Source organism: Hyperolius riggenbachi, chromosome 10 (assembly GCF_040937935.1).
Source record: "Hyperolius riggenbachi isolate aHypRig1 chromosome 10, aHypRig1.pri, whole genome shotgun sequence".
Taxonomy (NCBI): domain Eukaryota; kingdom Metazoa; phylum Chordata; class Amphibia; order Anura; family Hyperoliidae; genus Hyperolius; species Hyperolius riggenbachi.
The window spans coordinates 210967274-210973273 of NC_090655.1; positions in this window are offsets into that span (position 1 = coordinate 210967274).

Here is a 6000-nt window from a genome sequence, read left to right on the forward strand (position 1 = left end):
CAGGATGTCACGATATCACCTTTTAATCTGTCTGATCTGTTTTGAAGAGCCCCTGTGGGGGACTTACTTTGGGAGGGGGAAGCCTCTGGATCCTAATGAGGCTCACCCTGTCTCCCTCCGCCAATCCAATCCAGCGCTGGCAGCCCCGAATGGAGAGCCACAATAATATTTACATTGCCTGCCTTGTACAGGAGCACTAGTGGCTTTCCAATTGGGCTCTGGTGGAAATAGGCGAGCCTGATCGGGTCTAATCTATTGCACAGACGGCTCACGCCTGCACAGTGGATCAGACCTGATCAAGCTTGCCCATTTCTGCAGGATAGTGATGTAGGCGAGCTGTTCTCTGTGAATAGTTATGGGCAGCCTGACCCTGTACTATTTCTGGGTCGCAATGTCCCGCAATAATACCCATGCCTTTCTCTGCACGTGTCCATTACTATGCATGCCCTGGCCCGGCGGTGCGCATCCTTGACTGCGCGCCTGTGGCCAGGCATGCTTTGCACAAGTGCGTGACCTCACGAGCCCCAGGCGAGCAATCAAGGACTTGCACAGCTAGGCCAGGGCATGCATAGTAATGGGTGTGAGCAGACAAGGGCAAGCGTACTACTGCAGGACATTGCGACCCGGAAGTAGTACAGGGGCAGGCTGCCCATAGCTATTCGCTGGCGAGCTGTTCTCCAGCATCACTACTGCAGGGGAGTAAGTGGAGTGCTGTTAGTGCGCCTGCGCAAGGCTCCCAACAAGCAGCAACCAGTGGATCTTCAGGAGTCCTAGCGCTGGATCCTATCTGCAGATGTGGAAGCCTCTTTAGGATCCAGAGGCTTTCACCTTCGCGATAAATACCAGCAGGACACTTTTTTCCACTACAGGTACATTTTAAATACAGATGTGTGAATGAAGGTTAGTATATTTCATAAATTAGTATTCTTGGTGTACAATTGTGATTAAAAAAAAATATGAAAAAATGAAATCTTCCAGGGCCAGGTAGGCTCCTGACACCTGTCTACGCTGTTTTCTGTACAGCAGCCATTTTCTGGTTATTGTTGAAATAGTTGGATTATGTGCCGTCACACAAGGTACACAGACAAAGCAGGCTTGGGACCCACTAGAAAGCGCACTAGACCCACTAGAAAGCGCAATCGTTAGCGTTTTGTGGTAACGGGTTTGCAAGTGATTTTGGAAGCGATGTCCCTGCTCCTATACAATACATAAGAATGGAAATGTTTCCAATGTGCTGCATGTCCTGCAATTGCGATTTGCCTAATCGCAATCGCTCTACTGGAATCTGTCCCATCCATTTACATTGGCAGAGAGTTTGAAAACGCACCCTAAACGCTCAAAAAATTGCTCTAGTGGCAGGGGCGTAACTAGACTTAATAGGGCCCCCCTGCAAAAATAATAGCATGAGGCCCCCTTGTTCCTCAAGCCCCATGTGTGTCACGTGATCGGTAACCGGTGATTGGCAGCAGAGAGTGCTCTGCTGTGAAGCAGGAAAACATTACACACACTCCTGCACATGGTTTTTGTGAGCAAACGGAGGTTTTTTTGCTAATTGGCTGCACTAGGGAGAGACTAGGGGAGACAGAGGAGGAGGCCCTCCCCAAAGCCAACGGGCCTCCCTGCAATGGCAGGGCTCACAGGGGTGACTGCTACGCCCATGTCTAGTGGGTCCCGGCCCTTAGTCACCACCAGCCCGGATCTCCTGTGCTGACATTTTTTTTGCAATTTTATAAGATTTTGCAATCGGTTGCATTAATCTATAGGTGTACATATCAGAAAGTGCCACCCAACCATTCACTTTAATGTATTAGTGTCAGAAAATGCAACCCAACCCTATTCTCATACAGAACCCTCCTCTGGCAGGCAACTAATAACCCCCCCCCCCGAGGAAATGAATAACGCCCCCTTTGCGGGTAACTAGTAACCCTCTACTTAACAGGCAACTAAGAATACGCCCTAAAGGGCAACTAATACCTCCCATTGCCCCCCTCCCTTGTTGAGCTACTCTACTAATATCCCCCCCCCCCTCCCAGAGGGAAATAAACACTGGAGGTTGCAAAATCAAATCTTACTGCCGGGATAAGGGAAAGATGCGCTGCACATGCACTGTACAGGAAGTTGAAAAATGTATGAGTTGGTCGGTCTAATGTACTTTTACTGCAGCAAACATTGTCAAAAGCTTTCATAGCTATACATACTGTATAGTCAAGTAACTGCCACGGCATGATCAAACAGAGGACCAGTTGTGGTCTTCCCCTCCCCATCAGCGCACTGTGGTGGGCTCCTCATTACTTGCTCCTGAATCTAGGCACGGGGCAGTGATGAGGTGAGGACTTTGGCCACTGCACAGGAAGAAGCTGTCCAATAGTGATGGGCTTACGAGTACATTACTAGCCAAATTTGTGATTCTAATGAGGCCTAATAGCCTCAGGTGTGCAGCTGGGAGAGAGGGAATTACCCAGATGTCCGGCGCTTCTATGCGTATCACTCGCTCGCACTCAATACTGTGCACTTCCTTCTTCCGGCCTGAAGGAGGAAGTGCGCGGTATTGAGTGTAAGCGTGTGATCCGCATAGAAGCGCCGGACATCTGGGTAATTAACCCCCTCTCTCCAGGCCGCACACCTGAGGTTATTAACCACTTGAGGACCGCAGTGTTAAACCCCCTAAAGACCAGGCCATTTTCTGTAAATTGGCCACTGCAGCTTTAAGGGCTCGCTGCAGGGCCGCACAATTCAGCACACAAGTGATTCCCCCCCTTTTCTCCCCACCAACAGAGCTCTCTATTGGTGGGGTCTGATCGCTCCCCCAATATTTTTTTTTTTTTTAATATTTGTTTGATTATTTTGTTAATACATTTCTCTAATTTTTTTTACCTTTTTGTCCCCAGCCAACCAATCAGCGTGATTGGCTGTTATAGGCTTCAGCCTATGACACCCAATCACTTTCCTGCCTCTGGAGGGGACAGCTGTGTTACTCGGCTGTCGCCAGTACAGCGCTGTCTTAGATCGCAACGCTGTACAGCAATAAAAGATTTGCCGTCTAACAATCTCCCAGCAGCGATCGCCGATAGGAGAGTGAAGGCGGCGCTCCACCATAAGAGCGGGAATGCGCATCAGCGTGCGCGATCGTCTGCAAACCTCGCCCCAAGAACCTTACACCGATTGGCGTTAGGCAGTCCTACACGGCTCATACTGGTACTTTGTTAATCTATAGATTCCATCCTATGGGAACATAATGCATGTGGCGGTGCAGCAAATGAAAGTAGAAATGCTGCCCATAGCAACTGCGTCAGTTATATCAGTCAGTGCAGAGGCAAGCATGAAAGTGGAACTACTTTCAAAATCCATTTTTAACAATAGTCGTTTATTTGCAAAGTGTAACAGCAACACACTAATAATCTGAAACAATATCTGCTGAAGCACTACTGACAGGCCAGGCCATGCAGACATGACAGGTGCTCTTATGTATGAGCGGAATGTGCTGGTAGCTGGAGGTGGCAGAGGTACAGAAATCCATTTAGCCAAATCTAGGTAAATAACAAGTATATGTGAGTGAAAGCACTTTGGGCAAGTGATGGGACGCCGCGTGTCCCCCGCATCACCTCCCGCAGTCATGCGATCCTCTCCGGCGGCACCGTCACCTGATCGTCTCCCGCTCTGCAGGAAGCGTGCCATGTGGGTTGCGTGGTAAACCTCACGTGCGGACACACTAGCGGCGGTACGAGCAGAAGAAGCTGACGCATCTCCGGACTCTCCCCCACCACATACATTCCTGTGTAACAAGAGCAGCCTACTTGCTACAAACATCTCACGGAGGACCGATGGATCAGCAGTGCGCATGTCAGACAACTTCCTGTACGGAGCGCCACCGTGTGGCCGTCAGTAAGGTGACCATTAGTCTATAGGAAAATCTGTTTAGGGAGGCAGCAGCATACAGATCACTCCTCCCCCTTGTTCTCCTTCTCCCAGCCAGCAGATAATCAGGGCACAATACACTGTCACATCCAGCTGGGGGAGATACAGCAGGAGACGGGGAGGTGATAAACCCCCGAGCAGCGCACTGGAAGCAGAGGAGACGGCAGCGAGAGAGAGACAGGCTGTGACATGCAGCTTGTATCTCCTGCTCGCCTCTGTATGATCCTCCCCAGTGCACTCCTCTCCCTCCTCCTCCAGCCACAATAAGCACCAGCAGCCAGAGCAATACACGTCCAATGTGATCAATTATGCAGCCCCCTTTTTATATAGATATATATGTCTAGCCATGCACTTCCTATATCTTTACTATGAATCTTTACTCCTCAGTAATAGCTAAACAGTAATGATGATCTAGTTGTGGAAATGACAATAGATGCTCTATCTAGTTTTACTGTCCAGTAATATATATGTTATATATGAACATTAAGCCATGTTATATATGGTATACACTGTATTACATAAAGCACTTTGGCCAGAAGTGCTCGTGTCACAGGCTCGAGCTGCTCAGCGGAAACACGACACGAGCAATGGACGGGCTAAGGAGTCTCTGCGCTGCACGAGAGTTTGCTCTGCAGCTGTACACAAGCTGACACCAGACGGGGAGTCCGCTACCCACTAGACTAGTAGAGGCATTAACACGGAGCAGCCAGGAACCAGAACACCATACACCATCCCAGAGGAGAGCATTAGTAGTGTGCGGAGCTCCCCCTTGTGGCCGTTATAAAGCAATCTTACTGAAAGTGTCCGTATTGAAATTTTTTGAAGATGAAAATAAAAAGCGATAGAAGCCAGTTCGATCAGAGGAAGAGATTCTGATTCCTGCATGTGAGAATTACTGTATGTAAGGCTGCTGAACAGTAAGGCTGTAATGGCGGCAGGTGCTTACAGAGCTGCAGGTGATCAGGGGCGCTGCTGCTGCAAATGACAGTCTACATAGGTAAATAAATGTGTCCTGCATACAATGGGGGGTTTAATCATAAAAAAGGTGACTGTTGGGTAAAGCAGTAACTGCGGTGTAGAGACGAGGGAATGTTTGAGGGCTCGTTTCCACTTGTCCGGCGCGATTCGGGTGCTGAAAACGCGTGAATGAGTCTGCATGCGGTTGCGGATTCGTTCGCGTTTCCGTGCATTTTTTCACATGAAAACGCACGCGGTTTGCGGTATGCAATTTTAAATATGTCAATACCGGTAAGCATTGACATAGGTTTTTGAAAGAAAACGCATGGAAAATTGCAAGAGTAAAACGCTTGCGATTTTCCAATTAGTTACATTTGCGGCGAAACGCACCCGGGTGTGCGGCGAGTGAATTCTGATGGTTCTGCTGTGCAGATTTTTTCTGCACAACAAACTGCGCAGATTTTTTGGCTAGTGGAAACAAGCCCATTTAGTAACATTATTTATGCGAATCTGCATGCAGAAAACGCATGCTGATTCGCAGTAGTGGAAACGGGCCCTGAAAGGAATACTGCTAAATTGAATTTAGACTTAATCTCTATAGAAAAGCTGGAATAGAATTAACTCAGGTACGTCGCTAGGGGGTTTTATCTGCCTACGAACCTGTTGCCATGGTGCCCCGGATGCAATATTGTCGGGTTCCCCGTGAGTATCCCTCCCCCCGTAGTGTGCCGACTCCCAGCTCCTGCCATGATATGACCTCAGATCGTGGCGACTAGGGAAGCGTACCTCCCAACTTTTTGAGATGAGAAAGAGGGACACTTAAGCCACACCCCTGATCACGCCCCCGTCACACCCCTAGTCACGAACACCATAAAGATTTCATAAGAAAAATATGTTGTTTATAATTCAAACCACACTGGTCCTTTCTATCATGGTGCATTTCCTTCATATTAACATTTTAAAATTAGTAATGTATCAATTTAAAGGATGGGAATAAAGTTTAGAGTCAATCAAACACATTTTTTAGTAGATAAATAAATATATTTATTTCTATTTACATAAAAAGAGGGACAAATGAGGAGGACAGAGGGACAGGGCTCGCAAAGAGGGACAGTTGGTAGCTATGGG